The following is a 14,513-nucleotide window of genomic DNA, read 5'->3' as shown; positions in this document are numbered from 1 at the left end:
CCCCTACTAACGCCAAATGTTCTATACGTCTGTCTGACCAGGGACGTGTGATGGATAATGAATTCGTCAATGGCAACACCGTCGTTATCGTGCGTTTTTGTTTTTGCTGAGAGCTGTTGGAGAGATTCAGCAACCGGCTTAAAGGTCTCTCTTAGTGTTTGCTGCCGATCCATATGCCCTAACCTCAGCAACCGTAATTTCTCACGAAGCGCTTTCCGCGCTTGAATCACTTTCTGCTTCGTTGACATCTCGGTGTATACTAATCAGACATCTCCGCAACGTTAGGCTTTATATATCCCCTCATCTTCTCCTCTTACTATGTACCTGCTCCCGCTTTTCAACAACAAGGAACTCTACATGTATTATCCCCTCAATAGCCTCGTCCTCTTCAGTTAAGTCTCTAGTTCCCTGCGCATACCTCCAACTTTATGCACAATAGCCTGAATTTCCGCATCCATGAATGTCTTGTACACCCATTCTCTCGTTTTGTGAGCTAGACATACGCGCGAATTTGTCCATGGTGCAGCTTATACTGATGTGCTAACCTCTCTTACCATGCTACATATGCAAAAACTCTTGAAAGTTTCGCCTGTACCTACCATCACTCAGTTTTCTTGTTTTATCAATAACGAGAAACCCATACTGTGAATGATTCCAGCAATCAGCACATATCTTTACAAAATCATTGAACGACATGTTCGTTCCGACATTTGCCTGGTAAATATGTTTTAAATTCAGATTGTCTTGTTTGAAGGCTCTAATGAGGTTTGCATTATCCCTAACCAACTGTTTCGGCATTCTGGAATATGTTTGGCTTAGATAAAATATGTCAGCACCCATATGAAGACCGAAACAGGAATATTTTCGAATTTGGTCTTGCTTTTTCACAGCAACATCGTCAAATATGAAGACAGTGTTTGGCTTCGCTTTTTCAGGTTGAGAGATATCGCCGCTTTCACTGAGTGTCGTGTATGTAATACCATCTATACCACGCAATATCTCCTGTAATAGCTGATACTTGGGTTGAAACAGTGCTTTTGAGGCTGATATTTGAGTTGAAACAGTGTTTTCGAGAGTACACAAACATGTTCAAATCGGACTCCATCTACATGTGTTAGCAGCGTCATGAGGACATTAGTCTTCCCACAATTGTATCGACCTACAATACTTGCTCGTATATTATCAGGAAGGAGAATTCCGTTCTTCTTCTTCAGGTCTTCTTTTGCACCTTCACAGGACCAGTCACTGAAAACAAAGTCCTTGTGATGAGGTTGTTTCACCCACACTGCCATGACACTAACTATGCCAGGTACTGACAAGTACTTGGTATATATAAAAAGATACACTTGAAGGGACAGTAATAGTACGTGTAGCCACTATAGCTCCATCACTTAACAGACAGAGCTATATTGGCTACAAAGAGAAAACACACACACACACACACACACACACACACACACACACACATATATATATATATATATATATATATATATATATATATATATATATATATTACCCATGAAGAGTAACTCGATTATTCATCATATCAATAACTGGTATAGTATTGAAAAAAATGTTAATAAGCGTAATACTTTGACTATGATGAGAGAGGTATGAAATAAAACACAAACACAGATTGAGAATACATAAATTATTTATTTATTTAAATATCAAACATAGCATGCAGTATTCAGGGAAATCATTACACTCATTATGTATCATCTTCTTCGCACCTGTACAGTATTTTCCAAACAAAGCTTTTTGATTTGCAATAAATTCCGCGCGTATCTCACTCAGGCCAATAGATGCCTCACAGTACTCAGGTTTTTCACATGCACTTTTAATCTGTTTCTCTTTCGGTTCAGCGTTCATTTGCAAACAAAGGTGCTGCTTCAAATTATCAACATGTACACTATGCACACGTAGGGCGTTTACAACATCATTGTATGCAGAGTCTGTGCTTGGCAACCAACGGTTCAGTCTCTCCAATGCAAGACATAGTGCAGTATCCAGATCGTATAACTTCATAACTGAGACGTGCCTTAGATAAACACAGGTGTCACCCGATTCCACACATAGTACACAGTCATCATATGCTGTTGTAATAGAAAGTGTAACACCAGTAAGGCGAATGTCTGGGGGTGAGCGAGTTGGATAATATTCTGTAGTCATCTGCTGATTGATGTAGCGCTCTGCACTACATATTTCGTTCCAGTCGAACTCGGAAATTCGTACTTTAACACCCTTCGATACATTTTCAATTTCCATTCTCGCCTGCAAGCCTCAGACATGACGTGGTTCTATACCAACGTTTACACCCTTCGTTCCACTGGGAGTTAAATTGTATGTGGAACTGAAAGGCATGGGTACACTCGATGCCTTCTTATCCATAACATCTGCACTCTGTGGTTGCACTATCACAGGGATGTTCTGCTAGGATGTGTCATATGTTGGTGACCAGTCTGTCCTCCATCTTATTGTTGTTTAGGACCACCAGCAGTATTCGATGTATTGGGCTAAATCGTGTGTCCTCATTACACAAATCGATGAGCGGGACGGACAACAGCAGCTCCTTGTCCTTCTCCAGCAAGTGGGCTATGTGTACTACAGGGTCCCAGTCCCACATGGTCACTACAGTTTCAGACGAGCTTGAGGTTGTTGCTGTCATAGGTCTAGAGGTCGCTGCAGGTCTCGACACGGTGTCAGTTGAGGTTGCTACAGGTCCGGACATGGCAGAGATTGACATGTTGGCGTTCGACCCTGCTGGCTTGGCTTTTTTTTTTTAAATGGCTATGAGCACTATGGGACTCAACTGCTGTGGTCATCAGTCCCCTAGAACTTAGAACTACTTAAACCTAACTAACCTAAGGACATCACACACATCCATGCCCGAGGCAGGATTCGAACCTGCGACCGTAGCAGTCGCACGGTTCCTGACTGCGCGCCTAGAACCGCGAGACCACCGCGGCCGGCCCTGCTGGCTTGGATGCATCGAGAGCTACTGCTGAACAAAGATGAGGAAGCATTACACATGAACCAATACGCGGAAACAGTGAATAATAATAATAATAATGATAATAATAATAATAAAATGCTAACTACAGAGAAAGATGTGATATGTGATACTTACGTTTCCTCCTTCTGCAGGGTGATGTTGGATTGCAACTGCTGTTGCTGCTTCATGGTTCTTCTTCTTTTTCTGGTGCTGCTAACTGACTGAGCAAGACTGTCCCAGAACTGCTGAGCTGGCCCTTTACCCCCTCCAATGACGTTACCAGATACTGCCATCCTACTGGCTGAAGTCTAACACATGACTGGATTAAGGGCTCCTATTGGTTCCCAACATTTTCCTGCCCACATCCTGGACAGCCATCTTAGGTTACATCACCGAAGAGATGACTGTGCCCTCTGGTGGCAGATCTGTTTCCTGCCATTTTCCCCCCACCCCAGACCACCATCTTGGATTATGTCCGGCCCCTCCCGCCGGAGGTTGATTCCTCCCTTGGGCATGGGTGTGTGTGTTGTTCTTAACATAAGTTGTTTTAAGCAGTGCATAAGTCTAGGAACTGATGACCTAAGCAATTTGGTCCCTTACGAATTCACACACATTTGAACATGTGGATTACATCACAGAACAGACCTTGTGGTGAACACACTGTTTCCCACCATTTTCCCCCACCCCAGACCGCCATCTTGGATTACATCACAGATTGGATGACAGCACCCTCTGGTGGCAGTACTGTGTACTTAGCCAGTTGGACTCCGTACCTCATGGCAAACACACTGGATGGTGGTACTGCCTCTAAATGTTTAAATAAACAGTGCATGAAAAATAAAGACCTATGTGCAATACAGGCCAAGTCTTCTTCTCGCCATTTTCTAGGAAGAGGTGGCGGTCGGATGACGCAGGTTAGTGGAGGTAGCGCAAGTGACCTATTTTCCTGCCATTTTCTTAGGTTACTAGAGGTAGCTGTGGTGTGTTGCATTGTCCTGATGGAATTTGAACTTCCTGACATTTTCTGGTAGAGGGGAGGGGAGGAGGGTTTGGTTAGAGGAGGTAGCCCAATAGACCTATCTTCCTGCCCAAATCTGCCATCTCGGATGGCGTTATCAGGTGACTTCACAGCCTCCATCTTGGATGACGTTATCGCCGCAATCTTGGATAACGGTACTTGATGTAGAATATACTCTGTCCCCCTACTGCGGACCTGGCAATATTACTTCTTCGTGGCTGGCGTAGTTTCACCAGGCAGAAGGCTGTGACGCGGAAGAGTCACTAAGCACTTTGACCTGATTACCGTCTTGGTACTCCACTGCTCCAGTCCCAAGCCGCATAATACCTTTTTCCCTTTGCAGTTGCCCCCCACCCTGGGGAAAAAATTTGCCCTTGTATTTTGCTGAAACACAGACACTGATTTACTTACAATTATCTACACTTCACCTCTCCACCTACACTTACAGTGTCTCTTTGTCCTTTGCACCGTTTTCTTATCCCACTTCAGTAACATGTAGCTCTACACACAGCTCGTTGATCATGGTTAACTTTAATCTATGTCAAAGTGTTTCTCATTAGTGACCAGCTTGTGGCTCCATTTCATGGGGGGAAGCAGATAACAGGAGGCCTCCTAGCACTACTATCTGATTTCCTGTTATTTATTCCCCCCTCCCCCTCCCTTAGCATCTTCTACAAGTTGACACTAACAAATTACAACCTATTATTAACGACTAACATGGAAACTAGAAATATTGCAGTATATACCCTTACTTAATCTATGGAGGACAAAACTGATCTATGCGAAAATAGGGGTTCGTGCACTGCCTTATTATTTGGTAATACTTGCCTCCATGAACTTTATGGTCTGTGCACTGTCGTTTTGCTCCTCCTTCTTGTGTCTTACAAATTCGCAAAAGGTTATTTACCACATAGGAGATCTATGGTAACCTTGCTTTCGTCATTGTCTCAAACTGTTGCGACTGTGGAACCCATCCAAACTTCTATAACCTATTACTGTTTATTGATTCGTTATTTAATCCTCTCGCCCTGAGAGCTCTCCAGTACCACAACTACAGGTACTGTACCAGCCCTATATAAGCTGTATAGTAATCCTATCTTTTCCTTAATTGTTCCCTGACTGCAGGCACTGTATCAGCCCCATATGTATCATGTGACAAAATTGAATCCCTTCAATTTCTTTACTTCCACATATCTTCCAACATCTGAAAGACTTACCCGCTTTTTCACTTGGTCAGCTGTTGCTGATAGACCTATCAAGATTGTGAACATTGTTTCTTGAGGGACGTTGAGTGGTTTATTTGATGTCAGTAGAGGAATGATGGGGGTGCTGGGCCAGAGTGCATTGTTAACAGATGTAACTAAGTTGGCAGTAGTGACAAGATAGCGGCCCTTAGACTTGACAACAGCACATGACATCATCCAAGATGGCGGCTGTGACGTAAACTTGTGACACAAGTCCCATTATCCAAGATGGCGGCTTTTGGTGGGAAAGTGCCACACCCCCTGCCAAGCTCCCCTGGCATGAAGTTTCGGTTTCGGTGGGAACTTGAATTATGTGCTTCTTCATGTCACCTGACAGTCCCCTGCCCCCCTTTCCGACTTTTTGCATGATGGCACGATATCCTCTTGGAAAATGAGCGGGAATTTCGAATTTTGGAGGCAATTTTGCTCTAAGAGCTTATTCCTGCAGCTGAGGGGAGTTAGTATGGTGTTGCCCCCATAGAGACTGCTCATGATGTCATTCAGTTCTAATACAATTTGTTTAAATTCGTATAAATTTGTTTAAAATTTTTGAAATTTGTTGAAATTTGTTAAAACATGTTGAAATTGGTTGAAATTTGTTTAAATTTATTATCTACGTGCAGCATTAGTGGCTTAGTGTGGTGTTACCACCACAAGAGGCTGAGATATCAGTGCTTGTTGAGCTGTCAGTGTGGAAGGAGCATGTTTTCAACTAGCAAGATGGTGGTGCCAGACAGGGGGAGTTTTAATAGCTGTGTTACATGTGCTCATTCATCTGAGGGGTGCACCCACAGCTCACTGCATGAAGAATGGAAGTGAGCATGAATGCTTCAACATATGAAGAGGAAGAATACGGTTCTGCAAATAAATGCTTTGCATTGAGATGCATTACACAATGCATGGAAACATCTGTCTCTGCTGGAACTGTCTGTCATTTCTAAAACCTACGTATAAGATCCCACCTGACAAGAGACAACTGCCTCCGATCCTGCAGACCAAAGAACTGAGCTAGTTCGCGTGTTCACTGCTAGAGGGCACTGCGATGGGTCACGTGATCGTGCAGTTTAGTTAATAGGAACACAGCATCATGATGACATCATGTGTTTTTCTCAGCTGCACGTGTGCCCCAGCCTCCTCATCCCAATGGCGGTTTGGAGAGGAAGAATGGTTGAAAAAGGACTTAATCTGTTCTGTGTTGCTGGAAAGAGGAAGGAGTGTATGAGCCGTTTATTGTTGTCGTCTTCTCTTACGATATTGCCGCCTCGTTTTCTTATTCCAATTACTGGCTGCCTTACTGCCCATGAGTGGCAGCAGCAGCACTTATCGATAAGTGCACTGTCAGACCACCTCTGGAGCGACCAGTTGTATTTCTGGGTCGTCTTTTGTCGGGAGTTCAGTTGGGTGATCAGTCGGGACGCAGCAGCAGTGAAGTTGGGGACGGAGTGCCAGTGAGGTACGGACAGCCAGTGCTCGCTGACCACTGGCGACACACGTGAACTGTCCGACGGAAGGAGATTGGAATGGGACACACGTTGGTTGGTTGTTCGGTTGATCGTCTCATCGGGCAACGTGTACTTGGTCCTTTGACCGTTTCTGGGCCTCGTCAGTTGTTCATCTTGCCGGATGTGGGTCGGTTCCTTCCTTGTGCAGAGACGTCATGGCCAGTGGGCAAGAGTTACCTCTGCTTGGTTGGGTCTGAGCCAGTGTGCCCGGGTCGCCGTGTCTCCGAATTCCGAACGGACGTGGAGTTGAGTCGGGTTGGAGCTGCAGTCAGCTTCGGACAGCCAAACTCGCCCGACCGTTGCCGACACACGTAACTTCACTGGGAACGACCTGGGTTGGTCGTTCGGTCGGTCGTCTCATCGGACGACGTGTATTTGGTAGCAGACCGCTTGTGGAAACTCTCTGTGTGTCGAATTGATTCGTCCTTGGTGTTCGACAGTGATTGCTTTCATGATTGTTCGAGTTCTTGTGCAAGTGTGTTTACGTGGAACCGTGTGTAGCTTCTGTGATTCCCACTGAGCAGATGAATGCTGTTTGTATACTGGAGTAGTTAGTCGGCCAGTCGAAATGGAGCAGCGAGTGTGTCTGGTGGAAGGTTTAAATGGCTCTGAGCGCTATGGGACTTAACTTCTAAGGTAATCAGTCCCCTAAAACTTAGAACTACTTGAACCTAACTAACCTAAGGACATCGCGCACATCCATGCCCGAGGCAGAATTCGAACCTGCGACCGTAGTGGTCGCGCGGTTCCAGACTGCAGCGCCTGGAACAGCTCGGCCACCCCGGCCGGCTTAGGTGGAAGGGAATTGATTAGGCTGTTGGTCGGTTCCTCGGCCGTCCCTAGGTCGTGTCGCCACCTGATTGTTCGCTGTTACGCTTGGCTGTCTGTCTCACCTAAACTGTGGTTGGAGTTTCCTCCCCAGGACGACCCTAGGAACGCTTCTGAGCACCACTGTTAGTTGTTTGTGATTGTCATTCTATTTGGTCGTGGGTACTGTGCCAGGCATTCAGCCGTGTATTAATATTGTCTGTTTTATGTTTAGTATATGGCCTTCAGTCGAACTTCATAACAACTTTAGGATTAGGCCTTCAGCCGTGTTTCATTGAAAATTCTTATTGCTCTGTATTTAGGCCTTCAGCTGCGTTTGTTTCAGAATCTGTGGCTTTAATATGTAAGTCCTCGTCTGTATGGTTTCTCTTTAATTATTTTGAATTCTTGAAACGGTCTTCAGCCGTGTTATGTAAATGTTTATCTTAAGGATGTCTTTAATTATTCTTGAGTAGTTGTTTGGGCCATCAGCCGACAAGATACTTCAAGTTTTCTTAAGATGTTTCTCTGTTGTACTGTGTAAAGGCCGGGGAGGCCGAGCGGTTCTAGGCGTTACAGTCTGGAACCGCGCAATCGCTACGGTCGCAGGTTCGAATCCTCCCTCGGGCATGTATGTGTGTGATGTCCTCAGCTTATTTAGGTTTAAGTAGTTCTATGTTCTAGGGGACTGATGACCACAGACGTTAAGTCCCATAGTGCTCAGAGCCATTTGAACCATTTTTTTAAGTCTCTCTTTTATTATGTAAAGAAATTTTTTTAATTGGGCTTTCAGCGGAAGAAATAACTTGAATTTTCCTTAATATGGCCTTTAGCCAGAATTTGTAAATACATGGCATTTAAAGAATTTCCTTAGCTGATCTGAAGTATTATTTTGGCATTTAGACGAGAAGACATTGTAATTTTACTTAAGTTAGGCCTTCAGCTGTTACTCTAAATTCTGGTGTTTTAAAAGCAATCATTTAAACTTATTCTGGAGAAATTACTTGTGCCCTCAGCAGTGAATTGATCTTGTTGCTTTAAAGAGAAAAGTGTGCATTGGTTTGAGGAATAAAGTTGTATGTGTTCTTGTATAACTAACAGTAATTGACCTTGGTCCCTTTCCACTACCTGATACGCTCTGTCCTGCGAATCCAGATTTCAGTGTACTTTATTTTTGGAAAAAGTTACTTAGGGACGGATTTCACATAGTTTATTTATTATGTTGATACAAAACACTCATCCTGACGAGCTTGTGGTCACAATATACAGTTTACATACCTGGAAACTACTCGTAAATAATGCAGTACACTGATGTACAGAGAAGCAAACAACTAGTAAATTACCGAAATAATCCAGTATACAGCATACTGACGTGCAAACCACTCGTAGATCACTGAAATAATGCATGTGTATCCCAATGCAAACACGCTCACAACATTTAAACACCCAGTCACTACGTGCATGTAAAGAACGCAATTTATCAGCAAATCAAACCCTGGTCCTCCTTGTCGGAATGCCCAAGTGCAACCCCTAACACAATTAAACCACCAGAGGCACTTGGAATTGACGGGAAATTGAAAATGGCGGTGCCCTTTCTGGGACTCGCACCCTGGTGCTCCTGCATGGAAAGTCCAAGTGCACCCCCTAACACACGGAAAATGTCCAGATGCGGGAGGGGAAGGTCAGGTTAGTGTACTTTATTTATTTTGGTCGGGAAACTGACGCAAATATCGATCCTAATTGTAGAATTAATCACAAAGATCGGTCCGAATTACACAACTATATGCGTAGCGTTGCACAAGGATGGCATAAAATCACAATACAGCGCAAAAACTGACGAGACCATACAACTGGTGTTATCCTGCTGGGAAAAAAATCCGCAGCATCACTCGAAGCCAGCGACAGAAATACTCAAACTGTGCCCTACACTGTCAAGCTGGTGGGAAAAAGGCTGAGGTGTAAGGTACTATCTTTATTTTTTTTTTGTGGGAAATATGTTCAACTGACGAGGTGCTGGTGTTGGACGTAGAGGAGTTTAGAAAGTGTATTACCTGTAAGCATACAGCATCCACCGCTGTTTGACATCAGATTTCGCTACAGACGCCTACTAAAAATGACCCTAATACTCAGCTAACCGAAGCCAATACATGCAGGCACAGCTGCTGGAAAAAATGCGTCACAGTTCTAATTACACTTCGAAATTGTCATGAAAAAACCAGCACATTTACAGGGGAAAATCATCATCCTAAAAGACTGCAGAGGAGGCGGTAGTTGAACAGGCATTCTGCTCTATGTACAATCACAAACCGCTGAAAATCAGTGCCCTCCCTCCCTCCAACCACCTACGGGATGGATGGATGGAGGGGGGGGGGGTGGAGGGGGGGGAGCTACTTCTTCAGCAGCCTCATGACACGTGCTGGACGCTGTCCGCCTTTAGACGATGGTCCTTCGCCTATACAAAAGCGGGTATAGTTAACTAAACAATAGGAGATAAAAGAATGTCCGTCCCGAATGTATCTCGGTCATCTAAAGTGTAGTGACACAACCACCCCTAATGCATAGGGGGCGCAGCTGCAGCGACGATCTGTCACAGACTACACTGGTCCCCAACGCCTCCAATAGGCCTCTTGTTCTGGGATGGAAAACACTTTCGTTAAACGTCACGTAGGACGCTCCAGCCGGGACTAGAGCAGACTACCGGTCTCGTAGAAAAGTCGCCCGCTGTTCTGCGCTGGACTATTTAACATCAACATGACTCCTATAATAAAGCAGCTATTAAAAAAAGGAAAAAAAAAACATTGGGGACGATAGCAAATGTCCTCTTTCCACGAAAATAGACAAAGTCCATTTTCATGTAGTTTTACGAGCAAAATCGATATAGTTTTTTACATTCGACTGCACTCGCATCTGACTATTTAGTGATATCTAGCGAAGTGTACCGACACTAATCACAACTGATCAGCAGACACATATCCACCCTGAAAATAATCATGAAAAAGAAACTTCGACTATTTTGATGCGAAAACTACCGATCACCGCAGAATGTCCTAATTATTTAGAAATTAAATTGATCATGAGAGTGACTTTGCATGGCGAGTGATTTTTGTTATTGTCTTGTCTGTAGTCGCATTACACTCAACAGGTAGGGCAAATTGGAATCCGTGGAGGGAACACGATGTTCTTTTCGAGGAACGTATTGAGAAATGACATCTGAAGCCGACCACAGAGGGCTTCTACAGCCCACAACATACAATTCGCGTAAGGTCCGTGCTATTAAAAACACGATCCTCACGACTACGTTCCCGTCACAATTCATAAAATGCAGTCTTGAGTCTGCAGGTACACACACGAGCAACTGACAGTGTTACGCTTTTTGGTAGAAATGCTGTCAGCGATTTGGAATCAAGTCTGTGCATTCAACCACTTACTTGCGTTGGATCCTCTAGAGACATCTTTTAATGATTACAGCCACTGATGAATCATATTCGTGGCACTCTCATTTCTGGAAATGAGTCCCTTTTGTCTCTCAGGGTGCATTCTTGTCTACCGCTCAAACATATGTAGCGATCCTATTAAATATACAGGTACACATTGGAGCACGTGGTTCGTGATCGAAGTCGCTTCCACAGACCGGTGTAAAGTTTCATCACCTATACTGTAGGATGAACATACCCAACAGATTATCAATCACACGAGAGGGTTCCTGTATTGCTCCTTTATAAGCAGTTTAATACATTGTTTTTTTTTTTCGGTTGAAACGCATCTAAACAGCGCACACCGCCATATGCTTTGTTTTTTTCTACCATGACTTAGAGACCCGTGTCAGCTGCCGCTGCTTCGATCCTCCGGTTCTCACAGAAAACTGAACATCGCGTGGCATGAACTGTACAGCTACCACACCACAGTCTGGTAGAGAGAAAACACAGACACGATGTTTCTCATTGACAAAAATGTGGAAGACACCCCAACATATGGAAACTGGAAGAGTCTGCGTATTGTAGAGCGCTTCCGACAACTATTCGAAAGTGATTACCACTACAGTTAATCTCGTCTTCCCGTCGAAAGGGTAGCGGATGTCTCGGTGCTCCATTTCGAAAAGCATTGTTCCTTCATTTTGCAGTCATGTACATGATTACTGTTCCAGTGTTAACCATCGCCGGAAGGTGCTAATCACATCACGCGTGAGGTAACACAAATAAAAAGAGGTACTTTTATCTTATTGGTGAAAAAATATAAAAATAAAAACATGTGTACGGTATCGCAGCATATATAAATAGGAGGAGTCTGTATGAATGAGGAACGCTTCCAAACAACTGTATTAAGGTGATGACCTCTACATTTAACGCCATGTTCCACAGTGACAAGTAGCAGATATCCAGTGTTCTGCCAAGGCTCCCTCCATCTCAACGCAGTGGTGTCGCTCATTCAACACCATACACAGTGGACAGTCGAGATTGGAAAGATCCCATTGATATGGACCGATGTACTGTAAAACACAGTGCAGTTGACAGCGAGATCAGTTTTAGCAATTTTACCCAGAAGTCGGACACAGCAATATCCAACACATTCTGTAATCTGTTTAGAAACAGAGTGGGCTGAGTTAATGCTATAGGAATGTTTTGACCACTCGGTGGAAGTGGGAACAAGCTCCACCACCCGTGTACGACGTGTAACGTCAGCGTCAAATGAAGCCTGCTTCAGCAACACGACGACAGTAGGAGCTGTTACGGTGGTGTTTCTTGCCGGGAAAAATAGGAAGACTCAGCATCGCCGCATCCCTCAGAATCCATTCACATCTATCACCCAAACATTCTGTCATTGTTATTTTGTACCATCCAGCAGAGAAAAATTATGAATTATCTGCATGCCGGAATCGAGCACATGTAACGATTCTATTAAATATACAGGTATTGATGTATTGCACAGACCAGTGTAAAGTTGCATTGCCTGTACTGTAGGAGGATGACCGTACTCCACAAACTATACAATAAGTCGCAAGAGACGCTCCCTGTGACCCTGTGTCGTTGTTTGAAACATTGGGTTTTCTGCTGTAACGAGCTTTCTACACTGCCATACATTTTTTTTTTTTCACCACGACTTAAAGGTCTGTGTCAGCTTCTAAACTGACATTAACACGTTCTGATCCATTGCTTCCCACAGAAAACTAGACGTCGCAAAGTATAAATCATGTTGCTACTACTGCTACCGTAACACACCACACACACTGTATGATTTTAAATAAAAGACAGGTACGACATAACGGAAGTAGAAGAGTTCGGTGGCATTGTGGAAAGTCTCCGAATTGCTGTCCAAAAGTGATTGACAACCTCTACATTTAAACTCATCTGCCACAGTGACGGAATAGCTGGTGGTTAGCATTCCGTTTCGACTGATTCCTCATATTGCAATCATGTATGCAATCACTTCTTCGATGCTAGCCATCCCCAGAAGGTTTTACCCCTATACCAAAACTCTTTCTCCAACGCATGCAAGCGATGCCAGTCAGTCATGTGATAACCATCAGCGTACCAGTGGTCGGATGGGGTGGAGAAGACGCCGTCGATGTACTCTAATAATAAGCTTCACAGTTGATAGTGCGAACAATTTTAGCAATTTTACAGTAATTTCAACACCAACCAATGATGCAACAGCATGTTTCCCAATTTCCATGTAATTGCTAAACCGTCTCTCCTCTACTTCGCAAGTGTCATTTATACACCATCAAAGTATACCAGACAGCACTCTAAATATTTCTACCATAATTTAAGATCTATCTCTATGCGGATGGGAGACACAGAGCATCCTTGCAGTCTTAGGATAAAATTAGAGACTGAAAGACACCCTAGCACTGTCTTTGACCAATCCAATCTGCAGCACCGTTACTGATTTAGTCTGCAGCTGACCAGAATTAGACTGCTACATTCGTGTCTCTTGAATGATTGGAGCTTGCCGACTCCTTGCCTGTCCAAGTGCTCAAGATTTCTCTAGATGCTCCCATGTCGAGGAGGTTAGCACCCCTTATTGGTGTACAGCAGTACATGTAATAGCAGACAAGAAGAACAAGAAATGGGCTGTTTTCATGCATGATGGATGTGACAAGGGAATGGAGTACATCGCATTAATCTTCATTCATTTAGAGAAATGTGTCGAAACAGTGCAGAACGGCGGGCGACTTTTCTACGAGACCGCGGGTCTGCCCTAGTCCCAGCTGGAGCGTCCTACGTGACGTTAAACGAAAGTGTTTTCCATCCCAGAACAAGAGGCCTATTGGAGGTGTTGGGGACCAGTGTAGTCTGTGACAGATCGTCGCTGCAGCTGCGCCACCTATGCATTAGGGGCGGTTGTGTCACTACACTTAAGATGACCGAGATGCGTTCGGGACGGACGTTCTTTTATCTCCTATTGTTTAGTTAACTATACCCGCTTTTGTATTGGCGAAGGACCATCGTCTGAAGGCGGACAGCGTCCAGCACGTGTCGTGAGGCTGGTGAAGAAGTAGCTCCCTCCCTCCACCCCCCCCCCTCCATCCATCCATCCCGTAGGTGGTTGGAGGGAGGGAGGGCACTGATTTTCGGCAGTTTGTGATTGTCCATAGAGCAGAATGCCTGTTCAACTACCGCCTCCTCTGCAGACTTTTAGGATGATGATTTTCCCTGTACATGTGCTGGTTTTTTTTTCATGAGAATTTCAAAGTATAATTAGAACTGTGACGCATTTTTTCCGGCAGCTGTGATTGCGTGTATTGGCTTCGGTTAGCTGAGTATTAGGGTCATTTTTAGTAGGCGTCTGTAGTGAACTCTGATGTCGAACAGCGATTGATGCTGTATGCTTACAGGCAATATACTTTTTAATCGCCTCTAAGTCCAACATCAGAGTCTCATCAGTTGAACGATTTCCCACCAAAAAAAAATAAAGATAGTACCTTACACCTCAGCCTTTCTCCC

This window comes from Schistocerca piceifrons, chromosome 7, assembly GCF_021461385.2.
Source record: "Schistocerca piceifrons isolate TAMUIC-IGC-003096 chromosome 7, iqSchPice1.1, whole genome shotgun sequence".
NCBI lineage: Eukaryota > Metazoa > Arthropoda > Insecta > Orthoptera > Acrididae > Schistocerca > Schistocerca piceifrons.
Note: the sequence above shows the minus strand (reverse complement) of the source record.